This window comes from Anthonomus grandis, chromosome 1, assembly GCF_022605725.1.
Source record: "Anthonomus grandis grandis chromosome 1, icAntGran1.3, whole genome shotgun sequence".
NCBI lineage: Eukaryota > Metazoa > Arthropoda > Insecta > Coleoptera > Curculionidae > Anthonomus > Anthonomus grandis.
Genome location: NC_065546.1, coordinates 11,727,194 through 11,745,232, shown reverse-complemented (window position 1 = coordinate 11,745,232; position 18,039 = coordinate 11,727,194). Strand labels below are relative to the sequence as shown.

The following is an 18,039-nucleotide window of genomic DNA, read 5'->3' as shown; positions in this document are numbered from 1 at the left end:
GCAATTTTTTTTCTAAATACATTAATGTATCACAACATAATCTTTAATAAATGTTAACTTCAAAAATCAGAAAAAAACTATATTTATGTTTGTTTTTTTAACATGCATTTGATTATTACTTTTGTAAAATGTTGTGTGATTTAAACCTATTTATTTAATAAGATTTTATAATAATATTATTCAAAATATTACTCTTAAATACTTAAAAATGTTAAAAACAAAAAAATAATACCGGTACTGATTTGACATACTAACTAATTACAACATTGACATTTTGTGTTATACATAAACCACATACAGTTTCACTTCGCCTTAAGACATTTATAATTATTAAGGGTTGCCTTTATAAGTTTCTAAATGCTTCTTCGGTTGAGGCTCGTAGCTCATCCATATTATAATACCGATTTACATAAATTTTATTTTTTAAGAATGACCATACAAAGAAGTCTAAAATACTTAAATCCCTGTTAAATATACCGCTGCTGCTTATATGGGATCTATCAGATGAAAAAAAGACTTATTTAAATAACAAATTTCAAAACTGCACTACTCGAGACAAATGGAAGGAGCTTTATAAACTGAATATAATTGATTACAAATCTAGATTTCCCGAACATCTAAAAAAAGTCGATGAACTTAACGACTGGTTCAGTCATTTAACTTCTAATATTACTCCTCCGACAAACGAAACCTTCAATTTCTATAAATCTAATCAGAAGTCTCCACCATTATTTTCTTTTACACCAGTGAATGAAAATTTAGTATCAAATTTAATTATTAAACTTAAATCTAAGGCGTTTGGGCCTGATAATTTAAACACAACATTAATAATTCTTTTTCGTTAATTTATAATACCATTTATTACCCATATTATAAATAGTTGTTTGTTAAACTCGTACATTCCAAAATCTTGGAAGTCTGCTTTTATTTTGCCACTTCCTAAAAAAAATAATCCCTTAAATTATGGCGAACTTAGATCAATTTCAATTTTACCAGCCCTTTCAAAAATCTTGGAAAAAGTAATGGAAAAACAAATTACCGCCTATGTTACTGATAAGAATGTTATATTACAAAAACAGTCGGGACTTCGAAAGGGATTTAGCTGTGTTACCGCTCTTACTGACGTCACTGATGAGGTTGTCGCCAGTTTGGACAGGCGTGATGCAATGATTTTAATACTGCTTGATTACTCTAAAACATTTGATATGCTAAATCACGAACTTTTGATTAATATTTTACATTATTTCGGTTTTAATACTACAGCTACTAAATTAATTTTATCTTTTTTAAGTGATAGAATACAACGAGTTTTAATTGGAGAAGATAACTCTAGGGTGGCAATAGTAAGGTCTGGCGTCCCACAGGGTAGCATTCTGGGTCCTTTGTTGTATAGCATTTTTACGTCGGCTTTTATGGATAAATTGCAATTCTGTAAATACCATCTCTACGCCGACGACACACAATTATATTTGTCATTTAATGCTAGTAATATTGAAAGAGCTAATTTTTGTTTGAATGCTGACCTTGCTCTAGTAAATAGAGTCTCGACAGATCATTCTCTTAAATTGAATCCAGCCAAGAGCGTGGCAATGTTATTTTGTGGAGATAATAGCAGAAGGGCGGTTTTTGATCATGTCCAGCTAATTCTTAATGGAGAACTTATCTCTTTTCATGTCTTAACTAAAACTCTAGGCCCAATCATAGAGGTCAAGCTAAAGTTCACAGATCACATTACAAGTTGTCTTAAGAACGGATTTTCAATGCTAAAAAAACTTTACAAGCATAGATCTTATTTGTCAAAAGATACAAAAAAAATGTTATGCGACTCATTAATTCTATCCCATTTTAATTATGCAGATACAGTATATGGACCATTTTTAGACTGCGCTCAAGAATTCAAAAATAACAGAACTCGTGCATAAGGTTTATTTGTGGAATTAGACGTAGGGAAAGGGTATCACATAAATTAGTTGATCTTAAATGGCTTAATATGTTAAATCGCCGAGAGTTGCACTCCATATGTTTTTTTTTATAAAATAATAAAATTTAAAGCACCACCATATCTCTCTAATAAGCTCAGATATCGTACTGACGTTCACAATATAAATATTCGCAGACATGATCTTTTGTCTATACCTTTACATAAGAAAGAAATCTTGAAAAAGTCATTTTCTTACAATATTGTGTCCAAAATTAATACAAAATTTGGGATTTTTCTAAATCTACATCGGCTTTTAAAAAATCAATAAAAATGGTTCTTTCATCTAAACAAAATAATATTTAATGCATTGAAATAATTTATGTTATTTCTTTTTAATACTGACATCTCTGGTAAATCAGTCGCCCTGGTTCTGCTCTCTTTTGTGTCGGGATTCCGTGTTTGGATCTGGCGCGCGTCTGGAAATATAAATTTTTACATGTATATTTTTCTCTACTATAAGAGTCTACAACAGAAATATAGTCAATATACCTGTACCCCTCGTTCCTCCTTTCCTGCCTCCTATTAGTAAATAATAAGTAAGCTAGGATAATTTAGATTTCTTTTCTTTTCGGTTAGTTATGGATGGGTATGCATGCTATTCGTACAGATTATAATGCGGTTCGCGATATTTTTTTTTAAATTATAAGTGTAATATTCAAGGTCCTAACAGCTCCTTCTTCTGAGGATAGCTGAAACATGACCTTTATTTCCTCTTTACAGTTACATGCTGAATTAATACACACTGATGGATTTCTTTTTCTTTGTATTTATATTGTAAACTTATTTATATCTATGAGTGAGCATATATAATATCTTATGAGGAAATATAAACTGTCTATTATTATTATTATTATTATTATTATTATTATTATTATTATTATTATTATATTGCCCTTTTTGCTAAATCCGGATCTTCATTACTTTTGGTTAAAAACCAATTAAAAAATTCCAATCGTTCAAATGGATCGTCAGGATGCAATTCTGGAACAATATGTACCTTATGTTTAAATTTGCTTTTTAAAATTTTTTTTAAGTCCTGCAGCCATAATTTAAAAGATTGAATTTTAAACTGAATACCATAGCTCGCGATGCCTAACGTCTTTAATTATTTATTATTTGAATGTTGTGACCAAATAAAATAAACCGTTTCTTTTCCTGTTTAAATATCATTGCAGCGCTGCTCCTTACATTTTCGTTAGAAAGTTTTAAACATTCTATAATATCATACTTTTAAAAATTTTGAAAGATTTGTATCTGATATGTCACTTGGTTTCCACGAATGCAATAAACAAAACATTTTTTATGCATGTTCAACTTTTATGTATGTGTGAAAAAATTCATGGCCTACTATTAAAAAAACAAACATAAATATCGATTTTGCTGATTTTTGAAGTTAAAATTTATTAAAGATTAGGTTGTGATACATTCATTTATTCAGAAACGAAATTATAATAATTTGAAGTTAAAATATATAGAGTGTTCCATTTAAAAAAGTGTGCGCTCAATCTTAAAAATACTGCTCAAAACAAGATTTTTAAGTACGCCACTGACTTTTATGTAAAAATATCTATTATAAGCAGTTTTCATATTTTTTCTATTTTATACAGGGCCTTAGAAATAATAACGTCTCAAAAAGTTAATATTTTCGATTTCGGTCTGTATTTCAGGAACAAAAGTAGTCAGAATATTTCTGATTCTGGCTGTAGAAGTTTTACAAAAAAGTGATACAAGGTTGAGAAAATCACAAAGCTATATCTTAAAAAATGACAGAGATCGGGCCAAAGGCCAAAGCTCCATGGTTTACAGGAACTTTAAAATTTTTAAAGCAATATCGCGATAAACTCTTTTCAAAGTATAAAAAAAGTAGAAGTACCTAAGACTAAATGGGAAAACTATAAAGAGGTGAGAAATTATTTTACGTAAAGAAACTTTGAAGTAGCGTAAACGAAATGAACGTTTATAGAAAAACAAAAAAAAATGATTTACCTCCTTCTCTAAGAGATCCCCAAAAAATTAACGATTTCTTTTTAGATTTAGTGCAAAAAATATCACCGAAAGTCAACACAGAGACACTTAAAATGTATCGTATCACAAAATGTACTGCAAGTAGATTTCAATTTAGTCTGTGTTCAAATAGTAATATCTATAAAGCCTTATGCCAGATTAAGCCTAATGCTTCGGGATCTGATCAGCTCTCCCTCGTTATGATGAAACTATGTTGTCCAGTAATCATTCCCATCTTAGTAGAAATTTATAACAAATGCATTTACACCTGCACGTATCCCACATCAATGGAAGGATACTATTGTATTGCCACTATAAAAAATCAGTAATCCTACTAAATTTACTGAATAACGGCCCATTACCTTACTCGAAAATACTTACACAAAAATAATTTAGTTGCTTCGTGCTAATCTGGGTTTAGAAAAGGATACAGTACATCTTCCGCCTTGCTAAAAGTACTCGATGACAATGTTAGGGAGATAGATATACGTAGGAAAGACATCGGCATTAATATTTTTAGACTACAGTAAAGCTATTGTGTGCAAAATTGGGCTATTACGGTTTTAGTAAGAGTGGGGTTGATTTTTTTTGGAAATTACTTCTCAGAAAGAATTCAGAGGGTACTTGTGCAGGATCGTTTGTCGAATCCACGTGAACTCAAGAGTTAGGTTCCACAGGGCTCCATACTAGGACCTCTACTTTTTGTTATATTTACGATGGACATACATAAAATTGTTAGCAAGAATGATAATAATCAAGGTGCCGATGATACCCAGGTTTACGACAGTTTTATTAAGTCTTGCACTAGACTTCATAAAACTGTCGTAAATGCATCGCGAGAAAAAATTAACAGATGGTCGGATTCCATTTATTATTCAACAAATAATGGTTTTGAAGATAAATCCTAGTAAGTCTGCTGTTATGTACGAGAGTGGTCCCAGAAGTACCCGGCCTGACCTAGAGATGTCGGTAGTAGTTTGAAAAATATCAAAGTATTAGAAAGTATACAATCTATAAAGCATATGTTTCAAGTTTGAAGCCGCCACGTTGTTTAGTATTTGTTTGGCAGCCATCAATAGTGAACGTTTTCAATGAATTTGTGAAAATGGAGAAAATTGGTCATCGTTATGTGATACAATACTTTTATTTGAAAGGCCTCAGCCCAACCAATATAAAAGCTGAACTGGATTCTACTCTGGGTGTGTCTGCTCTTTCGTTAACAACAGTAAAATATTGGGCAGCAGAGTTTAAACGAGGCCGTACGAGCTGCGAAGACGAGCATCGCAGTGGTCGACCAAATGAGCTGATGACTCCAGAAATTTTAAAGAAAATTCACAAAGTGGTACTGGATGATCGTCGACTGAAAGTGCGCGAGCTAGCGGACATAGTAGGCATTTCAAAAAGTGCGGTACATCGCATATTAACTGAAAATGTTGACATGAGAAAGCTGTGTGCAAGATGGGTGCCGCGTTTGCTCACACTCGAGCAAAAACAGTGTCGTGAAGATGTTTCAATTAAGTGTTTAGCGAAATTTAATAGCAACAAAGCAGAATTTTTGCATCGTTTCATAACCATGGATGAAACATGGGTCCATCACTTCACACCTGAGACAAAAGAACAATCAAAACAATGGACTCAAAAGGGAGAAGCGGCTCCAAAGAAGGCGAAAACCGTTTCATCTGCAGGCAAGGTCATGGCGTCGGTTTTTTGGGATGCGTGAGGGATAATTTTCATTGACTATCTTGAAAAAGGTAAAACTATCAACGGCGAGTATTATGCGAACTTATTGCAACATTTGAGCGAAGAAATCACTGGGAGAAGAAATTCTGGGACCACCCTCGTATATGGGACACAATAAAAACTGGGCTGAGGCAAACATGAATCTAACCATGATCAAGGAGAAACTTAATGTTGTAACTGAATACAAAAATCTGGGTATACTCATGGACTGCAAAAAGTGCAAAACTCATGCATGCGATTTATTTACAATTTAAACAGAAGGGATCATGTTAGCCATAAGCTTTCTGAGTTGAAGTGTTTAAACATGTTAAGCAGGACTAAATTACATTTTTCTTGTTTTCTCTTAAAGTGTTGCGCTCTGGATCTCCTGACTATATTAGAAGTAAGCTGGTTCGACGTACCGATGTACATGTTTGTGATACTCGCTATCGGTTAAATTTCGAAACATATAATCATAAAACAACCCTTTTTCAGCGATCTTTCTCATACTTGGCTCTAAAACTTTAAAATTCGGAATTCGCTTGGCAGATGGGATATTGTTAGCTTTATAACCTTTAAGACTAATTTTAAAGAATATTTGTTAAATGGTAATTAAATAAGCTACCTTCCTAGATTGTGTTACAGGCGTTCTTTCAAATTCAAATTCAAATTCAAAAGTTTTTTAAACGACCGTAAGCAATTTTAATTTTGTTTTTAATGTGGGAGGCAAAGCTGAGATTTAAATCGAATATAACCCCTAGATTACGTTTTTCCGCATCGGTTGGTATGACTCTTCCATTAATATTAATTTAAAAATTTTCCATGCAATCTAGAGGATGACTTTTATTTTGCGAAAAAAACATTGCACATGACTTTAAAGCATTTAATTTAAGGTTATGGTTGTCAGCAAGCAAAGCAATCTGATTTAAGTCGGCGTTAATTTTATTCTGTGCTACCTGAAGGTCTGATATTTTAAAAGAATTATAAATTTGGGAGTCGTCGGCAAATTGGTGCAGCTTAGAATTTTCGATGCACTGATTCATGTCCGCAACATACAGAGAGAAAAGTAAGGGGCCTAATATGGAACCCTGAGGCACCCCTTTTTTCAATGAGAAATTAAAATGATCCATTCATCATCAATATCATTCACCGTTCGGATACAATGTAACCGATCTTTAAGATAAGAACTCAAAAAATGTATTGCATTTGCCGAAAAACCATAATAATGCTTTGCCAAAAGTTTTGCCAAAAGCATTTGGTCATCTATGGTATCAAATGCTTCACTTAGATCTAAAAGAGTTAGGCAAGTTATTTCATTTGAATCCTCTTCAACCCTGATATCATTAACAATACTAATAAGACTTGTTATAGTACTAAAAGATTTACGAAATCCTGACTGGCAATCAAGAATAATTTTTAAATTATTAACATAGTCAGCTATTTTGTTATATACGTGGCGTTCTAAGATTTTTGAAATGACTGGCAGAATACTTATTGGTCTAATGTCTTTATAATCTGTTGGACAAGGTATTTTTGGTAAGGGAATGAGTATCGCTTTTTTCGGGGAATTGGTTTTCTAAAATGCAGGAATTTAAAATATTGACTAATGGCTTAAGACAAAAAGGAAGACATAGTTTAAGATCTCTTATTGAAATTCACATCTCTTATTGAAAATCATCTATTGCATTTGACCCTATTTTATTTATAATTTCGACAGTTTTATTTTTAGTTATAAGACTTATAATAAAAAACCGTCTCAAAGTGACTAAATATATTTAAATTATAAAAGTTAAGTTTTTCTAATGATGTTGAATTAGTATGGCCCACGGTGTTCGAAAAAAAATTATTTAAGTCCTCGGGTAAATTGAGATTTTCAGGAATAGGGTCAATCTTTTTTTTTAATAAAATTAAGTTTTTTTGCTTTGTTTCAAAATTCTTAACCCTTTTCTATACACATTTGCTTGAAAAAAAGTAATTTTTTCGCGATTAATTGCGTATTTAGTATAATTCTTTAATTGCCTGTAATATGTCAAATTCACAAGAGTCTTTTGGCGACTATATTTTTTGCGAGCTTTGTCTCTTAATTCAATTAGATATTTAATATTACTCGTTATCCACGGCGTAAATGGTTTATCCTTATATATAGTCTTGTTTTAAACGGAGCGTATTTATTTATTAAATAAGAAATAATATTGGTAAGTAATGAGACTTTTTGATTAATGTCAAAAATATAATAAATATTATGCCACTGTAGCTGCTGAGGCTCCTCCCTAAATGAAGTCTTAACCTAAGTCCTGGACCTAACAACTTTTTTACACAAAGTCCATTTAGATTTTGGTAAATTTAAATTCGCTTGAACTAAATTATGATCAGATATGGACTCCGATATACAGGTAGATTGAGAGTTAATATACTCGACCAACCCTCGAATGTATGTTTTGAAGGGCACACCAACACCAGTGTCAAATTAATGCTGGCAACTGAGGGACTACCTACTGACTTGGATACCCTGCGACGTCTCTATAACCGCTTCCACGACGTCTATGGTATTGGCTCGGATGAAATTGAAGAAGAACTATCTACTTTTAGATCCTTTTTTTCACCTGAAAGACTTTTACGGCTTTAAAAAGTTAGGGAAAGTCATGCTAACTATTTTTCTAGCGGTTCCTCATAGAAATAAATTTTTTAGATAAAGTGACGCGAAAAGAGGATCAAGCACCCTCTGATAAATCGGACATTTTTCACCAGTAACTAAGTTTGATAACTTATTATCTGAAAAAGTTTTTGAATTTTCCATCGTTCACCATAAGTTATTTGACCTCTATATTGTTTGTGTTTATAGAACACCTGACGCTGATGTACAGACTTTCTGTCTAAAACTTCTAAGCTTGCTAGAATCCATGCCTCTAAAAAGTAAATTAATTTTGTGTGGCGACCTTAATATTGACTACTGCAGTGTCTGTGTTGCTCAAGAATCTCTTTAATCTATTTTCGATTCAATGGGATTTTTAATGCATGTAAATTCACCAACCAGAATAACTAAAAATAGTTATTGACCAGCACCATTGACTATATTGTGTCATCTTTTACTCTGAACTTCGTTGATTGTACTGTTGTCAATTCAGGTTTTTCTGACCATGAAGCTGTATTGGCCATATTTACTATTGACACTTGAAACAAAAATAATATTCGTAAATTAAGCCGTATTTTTGGTAAAAAATTTTTTTTTAAGTTCAAGAATCTATGTTAAACAGCTGACTGGGGTCTTATCTCTAATGATTTCGATGGTGAGTTTTCTAGATTTGTAAAGACCTTGTCAAGTATTGCGAATAAGTACTTTCCTTATAGACCCATAATATTAAGCATCATAAACCCTGGTGCACTAAAGGCTTACGTGTGTCTGCAAGGAACATGCGTTCTTTATCATACCTAAAAAAATTTTCGAACAGCATATATTTTCATAATTATGTAAGGCTATACAGGAAATTGTATCGAAAAGCAATAAAAGCCGCAAAAGATATTTATTATAATAACAGTCTGGCTAATGCTGGTAACGTTGCTAAATTTCTTTGGTCTATAATGGACTATTGTTAACGAATTAAGAAATAAGCCTTCTTTTACTAGCACTATCCCCTCTTCACCTGACAATCTTAACGAATACTTTGTAAACGTGGCTAAAAACCTAATGACTACTATAACACCTTCTCATGATCCACTTTCATATATTTCTAATGAAAACTTACATAGTTTCTTTTTTACCCCCGTACTAATAACAGAGCTTCAAAGTACAATAAATGAAATAAGAAACAAATTATCATCTGGTACAGATGGTCTTACTCTAAAAATGTTCTCAAATCCGCCTGATAACACCTTAAACCATCTGAGAAACCTAATTAACAAATCATTTCAAAATGGGGTCTTTCCTAACTGCCTTAAGACTGCAATAATTATTCCCTTGTATAAAGGAGGAGATAAAGAGCAAGCTTCAAATTATCGTCCAATCGTTCTCCTTCCAACATTATCAAAGATCATAGAAAGATGGGTTAAAAAAAGGCTATTATCATTCCTTTTTAAATATAAAATACTAACTTCTCATCAATTTGGCTTCTTGAGTAATAAATGCATTAATGATGCTATGTTCTCCCTTTATTAACAGTGTTTACTCCAGTATAAACAATCATCATTCAACAGCAACTATTTTCTGTGATTTTTCCAAGGCTTTTAATTGTGTAAACCATCCTATCTTGATCAACAAATTACAGCACTATGGGTTCAGAGGAACGCCTCTCGAATGGTTTAAGTCCTATCTTAGCTACAGAAGTCAGCTTGTAAAGGTTGATAGGACCATGTCTTCCAGCAGACTGGTCCTAAATGTGGGGTACCTCAAGGTTCAGTTCTGGGTCCAATTCTGTTTCTGCTGTTTATTAATGATATGGCCCATCTTAACATTAGCGAATCTTCTCTGCTTAAACATCTCAAAAACTAAAGTCTTATCTTATAAAGGTACTATCCAACCCTTTGTACTTAACACTAGCTTGGACGTTGTTGAATCTGTCAGATTTTTGGGACTTATTGTTGACAGCTCTTTGAAGTGGGAATTACACATCAATGTTTTATTTAAAAAATTAAGTTCAGATTGTTTTGCCATAAGATTAGTTTCCAGGCAATTAAATCTTTCGTCATCAAGAACAGTGTATTATGCCCTTTTTGAGTCCTATCTTCATTACCTGCTACTCGCCCTTCCATTCTGGGGCACATGCTGTGTGACTCAGTTTGAGCGCATTTATAAACTACAAAAGAGAGCGGTTCGCTATTTACTAGGACTTGATAGTCGAGCTCACTGCCAAGAAATGTTTAAAAGATTTAAAATATTAACTCTACCATCTTTATTCATTCTTGAATCTATTTGCTTGGTTCGCAAGCATATATCAGAAATTCGTAATAAACCATCTCACAATTATCCACTTCGAAATGCAGAGCATGATCTTTATGTGCCAATCCCAAGGTCAGAATTAATAAAAAGCTCTATTCTTTACGGAGCTAAAAAAATGCACAATCATCTGCCTTTGGAAATTAAATCATTGACATCTTTTCCTCGATTTCGCAATGCTTTGAAATCATATTTACTGGAGAGAGCTTTATATGCAGTAGATGATTTTTTTTTTAACATTTATTTTTGAGTATCATGCACGCACTGGCTAATTATTAAATTTTTTACGATGTAGATTTTGTATTGCTAAATTTCTATAAAAATTTTTATGACTGTTTAAACATTGTATTAATGTTTTTGACTGTTTTTGTTACTTTTTTTATTTTACTTTCTTGTTACTATTTTTATTTACTTACCTATTTTCTTACTTTTTACATTTAGTGTAAGAAACTTGACCAGGTATATTTATGTCTTTTGTACCCAGTTTTGTATATATTTATTTAGTGCTTGTATTTTGGTTTCTATATATTTGTGTGTTTTGCTTTTTATGTATAGCTTTGTCTACAAATTTTTTTAAATTTCTTGACAATAAAGCATATTTGATTGATTGATTGATTGATTGCTAGCTACAATGACGCCAATAAGGGTATTAGACCGATTGTTGATTCTAGTTATTAATCAGTTGGCGAAGTTTTGAGTTGCTGCAGTTGGTCCCAATAAATCTATATTTAAGTCCCCCATGAAAATTATACTATCATAGCATGGAACAGATCTAGTAAAAATTTCTTCAACAAGTTCAAGGAAATCTTTAATGTTCTTATTCTGCTTCTATAAAATCGTTTTATTTATCTTTTACTTTTTTTTAACTAGGTTAATTTTATGCGTTTTGAGATACTTATTAGTATTTTTTTTTCCTGTTACATTTTAATTGTATTATTGTGTAGACCTTTGTTTTGTAATACTTTAGTTTTTTCTTTTTTTTGAAGTATTCCCAACTAAAAAGATACCCAGTCTTCCGCAAATAATTAATAAACCTATTCAAGAACAAAATTCCAGCAAGTCAAATAAAGATATGGAAAAAATTAATCCTGCTGATTTAGGAATTAAAGTTTTGAGCAGAAAGAACCTAGCTGACGAAAAAGTAATTTTAAAATGTCCGTCTCATACCGACTACGATACTCTAACATCTGCTGCCAAACAAATTCTGGCTACGAAATAACTAAAACGACATTAAAAAACCCCAGGATAAAAATTCCTGGATTTAAAAAGGATATAACGACATCAGAGACAGAAAAAATAATTAGAAAACAAAACCATTTAAAGGATGAGGACTATTTTAAAGTGACATATGTAAAATCATTTGCTACGAAAAATACGAAAACTATATTTGCAGAGTGCTCGCCAAAACTATTCCATAACCAGTCCATCATAAAACCAACGACAAACTATGCAATTGTTACAAATATCAAGTAGAGAGAGCCAGAAGTAAAATAAACTATTGATAGTCAAGCCGTGGAAGTACTAGATTCGATGGAAGATGTACTGAGGAACATTAGTCACAAGATAATACCGGATGGTCTCAATAGTTAAGTTAAGAATCTTTTAAATATTATATATTTTAATATTTAAGGTGTTAGGACTAGTTTCGATAATCTATTACTATTTCTGGATACAACAAGTTTCAGTAATATGGTACTAGATCAATCCAATATTACCTTGACAACTTTTACCATTAATATGAATAATACAGAATATAAAATTCATGCAACATATAGATCACCCTCTTCAAACGTACGGTATTTTTTGGACGAACTAGAGGTTTACTTGGGGTCCTTAGCTGCTCATGATGTTGATATATTTACGGGAGATATTATTATAAATATACATAATAAAGATAACCTATAATTCTTTTGGCTTTAAACCTTTAATTATGAATATTACAAGGGAGGATACCGGATCGTGTCTGGATCATATGTTTATTAAATATAACTCCAAATTTAATAATTATTTAAAATATAATGCCTATATTATTGAACATGATATAACTGACCATTTGCCCACTATGCTTAATTTAGTTAGTCAAGATAAACAAATGCCGAATGCAAACACAAGTAATGTTAATTTAGCGTGTAATGTTATATATAATGTTATATATATTACAGCTCCAGAAGAAATAGCGAAACAAGGTAGCAAGTTCTTTACTAATATTGGAAAGAAAATGCAGTAAAATTCAGTACCAAATTTACAATTTTCTATGTTTCTTAAACCTACAAATAGTAATAAGCTTATAAAATATAAAATATATTAATAATTTAAAGAATCGTTGTTCAGCGGGACCAGATGATATTTCTACCTCTGTCATTTAAGTTATTGTATACATTCCTAGCGGGCCCATTGGTACATGCTATTAACCTAATTTTTAAAAAAGGTGTAGTCCCTAGTATTTTAAAAGTTTCACATGTTACACCAATTTTTAAGAATGGCAACAAAGAAGACATAACAAACTACCGACCTATAAGTGTCATATCAAATATAGCCAAAATATTTGAAAAGTGTCTTAATGAGAGATTGGTTAATTTTCTTACTGCCAACAATCTCTTATCACAAAATCAATTTGGTTTTATCCCGGGAGTGAGCACGAACGATGCATTATTTAATTTAACTATAGCACGAACACTTGATGATGGAGATAAATGTTTGGTATTATTTCTGGATCTGGCTAGGGTATTCGACACGGTGTCGCATACCATACTCCTTCAAACATTAGAGGCATATGGGGTGCGTGGCTCTGTGTTGGATGTCTTTGCCAGCTACCTTTCTGGTCGAACGCAGCATGTAAAGATTGAAAGCGTTATTAGTGAGGCGGAAACTATAACATGTGGAGTACCGCAGGGAACCATCCTGGGTCCAACACTTTTTAATATATATATTAATTCCTTGTGTGAACTAAACATACTAAACGCAAAAATTTTTGCATATGCAGATGATACCGCCATTATTTTTTGGGGAAACTCGTGGTACGATATTAAAGAAAAACTTAAGGCCAGTTTTGAGGTTGTAAAAAATTATTTTGACACATTTAAACTATCACTTAACGTAGACAAAACTTGCTATAAGTATGGCTTTTTCACTAACCAAAGCGAACCGTCCAGATTATAGTTCAATAGAAATAAACAACACATCACGAATTAAAGAAACTAAGTCAATAAAATACCTGGGTATAGTAATTGATTCACACCTAAAATGGGATCAACATGTACTATACTTACGGAATAAAATAGAAGTTTAATTCCAAAATTTTATATTTTGCGTGAAATATTAAACAAAAAAACAACTATTATGACATACAAAGCATTTGTTGAACCATTACTTGCCTATGGGATATCGGTGTGGGGCGGTATGTATTCTAGCAATTTAGAACAGCTAAGGACTAGTCAAAACTATATTCTCAAAGTTATTTTTTAAAAAGCAAGACTGTTTCCAACCTCTCACCTTTACTCTATTGAAATCTGTATTGTCTCTTTGTAAATTTACTTATTTAAAAGATTGGATTAAAACAAATTTTATACAACACAAACACAACACTAGGCAAAACATTAACAAGCACTTAAAAATACCATCATCAAAAAGAAATCTCAATCTCTATTTAACACCCAAATTTTACAACCTAATTCCACTAGATATAAGGAATTTAAAAAACAAAAAACTTTTTAATAAAAATGTCAAACAATTCATTTGTAATAACTTAAGTCTTTTTTTGAAGTTTCTCCGATACATCAATAAGTATGTAGTACGCTATTTTCGTGTAAAGTAATTAAATTGTTTTCATATTTACATATTATATAGATGCCAATTTTGGTCCAATTCGTTATACAATATTTACTTATTTATTGCACACACAGGTATGCTTACCTAGGTGCAATCTAAACCTGTAAGAATTTATAATAAAAATAATGTTTATAATAATTATGTAATTCTCGATTGTAATATGTGTGCTCGGTTAACCAAACAGCTCTGCTGAGATTCGCCGAGTTAAAAGTTAAAAATAAAGGCTTTTATTATTATTATTATTATTATTATTATTATTATTATTATTATTACTACAATCACATCCAAAATGGGACATGGTGTACATTATGTCGTGGAGTATGTACCAAATACGTCTTTAGTACGTATCTGTGCTGGTTGGGTGAGTTTTAATATGAATATCATACATTACTTCGGTGCAGTATGGCTTTTATACGCATTGTATTGTACGAGTATACATATATAACCAGTAAATTTCCTAAAAAATAAAATATTGCTTGATCCCATCGACATAATAGCGTTTATTACGCAACCCGGCATTTTAAACATTCTACTGACGCCTAGAACGTAAGTCAGTCGCAAATTGTAAGCTTTACAAGTTTTCCTAATTTATTATCAGACGTTACTAAAAATTACCTACAAACAGGGAAAGCACAGTAAGTCTGACACCGCCGCCATAAGATTTGCCGCCTTGGCGCTTTTAAAGTATCGCGCATGACCCGTCGTATCCCGCCCACTCCACTTCGAAAAGTAGTTCCGATATTTCTGGGTCTCTTATTGATAGTATCGGTCGACACTTCTGGCCGACCATCGGGATCCACTTATCCGATCTTGTTCTAAGTTATCAGACAGTTAAAATGGTCCAAAACCATTTTTTCCGATAAAATAAAATGTCCATTTTCCATGACAGATTAAGCGCATGAGACCGCGTAGCCGGCGAATCGAAGATTTTGCGCCAATCAGGTGCCGTTGTCGTTTTAAAAGCACAGTGTGCCGTGGAAGCCGGCTTTTTGCTGCAGAACCGAAATAACAGATCAAACAGAATAGCGTCGAACGTCATCGAGTTACGTTGTGCCCGTTGCCGCTCCAACAGCCTTTAGAGTCGTTCGGTCCGACGTCTCACTTATTGAGACTTTTCACTGTGTTTAAGGATGTATACAAAGTTGCCGGTAGAAATTAAGAAAAGTGTTGTAGTCCCGAAAAGTTTTATTGCTTTATCGTCAGGCATTTCCTTCGTGCTTCATATTCCCTGTGTGCGGAAAAAACTGTTCAATTGAACCATTGACATTTTTGTTCAGAATTGGTGAAATAGTTTTGCCTGGTTTTTAAACTACCTCAGGATTTTTTTGGTAAGTATTTAAAATAATATTTTCTGCTCCATACAAAGTATTAACAAATATGTAAGCCGGCTTTTTTTTTTAATTTATGAAGTTGACATTGTTTTCTATTATTTTTTAGGAGGCAGGATATTTCAATGTTTATACTGTAACAGTGATGGCGAGTTTATAATACCGGCTTTATAGAAATTTTTTTAATTAAATACGAAATTTAAAATTACCGTTAATAAATATTAAGTAATTATAGTATACCTGCAAGCCTTACTTTAACCTCTTTCTAAGCCCCCAAGCATTTGAGAATAATTGCAAGATAACTAATTAAATAATTTTAAAAACTAAAACTTATATAAATAATATATTTCTTTAAATATACCTATTATTGTCTTTCTATAAATAAATCTTATGTAAGTATAGTAAAAAAAATACAATATAGCATATAGGTATACAAACCAAATTAATCTCTTAAGAATTTCAGAATAATTAGCATTATAAAATTTGATAAATTTCAAATTGTTTTGCACAATTATTTTAATTTATAAAGCTGATTTTCCTTCCAATTAGTTGGCTTAGTAGGTAAAGTTCACAAGTTTATACTGTCAGGACCTCAAGTTTATTATACCTAACTTCTGGCATTAGATACAAATGTTTTTAATTAGGAAAAAAATTGCTAAACTTTTTTTAATTTAAATCAGTAAGTTTAATTCAAGTTAAAATTAAAACTTAGGTAAGTATAGTAATATATAGTCCTAGCCAGATTATAAAACCAGTCCTTTTAGAAAAGCCCTAGTCCTTTTATAAAGGGGGGCCAGATTGTCAAAGGGTAAAGTTTCTCTCATTTAATATTCTTGCCGGTGAGGTACTAGTAATTTAGTTTAGTATTTAATAAAATACCTATATTGATGCCATACATACATATTTGTCAGTACTAAGCAGGTATCAAAAATTGTCCTTGTACCTATAAGACAGTTAAAAGAATATTTTTTGATGTGCTTTATTTTATGAATAAAACAAATCAATAGCAATGTATTATTTATTAAGAAAAAATTCTAAAAACAGAAAAATAAAGAAATATTTAACATTCATAGATACCTATCATGTAAGTTTCCATAAGCATACTTGGATGGATTTTCATGAAGTTGCAAGGATACTTCTATCATTTTATAATTCTTTTTTATAAAAGAACTTACTACTATGACATAGATGTAAGAAATAAAGTTTTAATGTACATTTAATCACACTCCTTAAATCAGTTTTCACCATTAGGAGAGTAAAAATCTATTTAAGTAGACACAAAAATTAATTATATTTGGGTATTTTTGGATTTAACTAGGGCTATCGACCATAAACTAACAGGGATGGTCCTTGGACATTTTTTCCATATTTCATATATACAGCAGAAAATGGAGAATTTTCATTTTGTTTTAAAAAGAATTGTAATAATATAAGAACTAAAATAATTCTAAAAATTCTAAAAACAGAAAAATAAAGAAATATTTAACATTCATAGATACCTATCATGTAAGTTTCCATAAGCATACTTGGATGGATTTTCATGAAGTTGCAAGGATACTTCTATCATTTTATAATTTTTTTTTATAAAAGAACTTACTACTATGACATAGATGTAAGAAATAAAGTTCTAATGTGCATTTAATCACACTCCTTAAATCAGTTTTCACCATTAGGAGAGTAAAAATCTATTTAAGTAGACACAAAAATTAATTATATTTGGGTATTTTTGGATTTAACTAGGGCTATCGACCATAAAATAACAGGGATGGTCCTTTGGCATTTTTTCCATATTTCATATATACAGCAGAAAATGGCGGATTTTCATTTTGTTTTAAAAGAATTGTAATAATATAAGAACTAAAATAATTTATTAAAAAAAGGTTCTGGGAAATCTAGAATCACATTGAAAAAGCTGCAAAAATATTTCAAAAAATGAAATTTTAAACGAAACTTTCATGGAGCTTCAAATTAATATTCAGAAAATAGTTTCTGAAATTTGGAAATTAGGAGTATGCAAAAAGTATTTTTTTTATTTATGTAAACATTAACAACACTTACTTTATAAGTAAATACAATATAGCAAATGCAAATAAGCATACAAAAAAAAAACATAATAAATATTATTAAAAAAAAATAATTTATTGGGACATGGACCACTGAAATGGCACCTACTTATACATTTTTCACAAGCCTTAAAGCAAAGACATCTTCAAATTTGCGAAACCTTAGAAATTCCCTTAAAGTGATAT

The 18,039-nt window shown here is 31.4% G+C and overlaps 1 protein-coding gene and 1 long non-coding RNA gene across 4 annotated transcripts in view; one reads left to right on the top strand and one right to left on the bottom strand.

The window, feature by feature from the left end:
* Positions 1-18,039, bottom strand: part of LOC126741129 (uncharacterized) — a 67,598-nt gene that overhangs the window by 9,911 nt on the left and 39,648 nt on the right. The gene's annotated exons all lie outside the window — the stretch shown is intronic.
* Positions 15,222-18,039, top strand: part of LOC126741096 (transcriptional regulator Myc-2-like) — a 92,028-nt gene continuing 89,210 nt past the window's right edge. For 2 of the 3 annotated variants that reach the window (XM_050447427.1, XM_050447418.1), the window contains exon 1: positions 15,222-15,790. The gene's annotated coding sequence lies outside the window, so the exon portion shown is untranslated. The remainder of the gene's footprint in view (positions 15,791-18,039) is intronic. The other variant, XM_050447436.1, reaches the window with a different exon arrangement.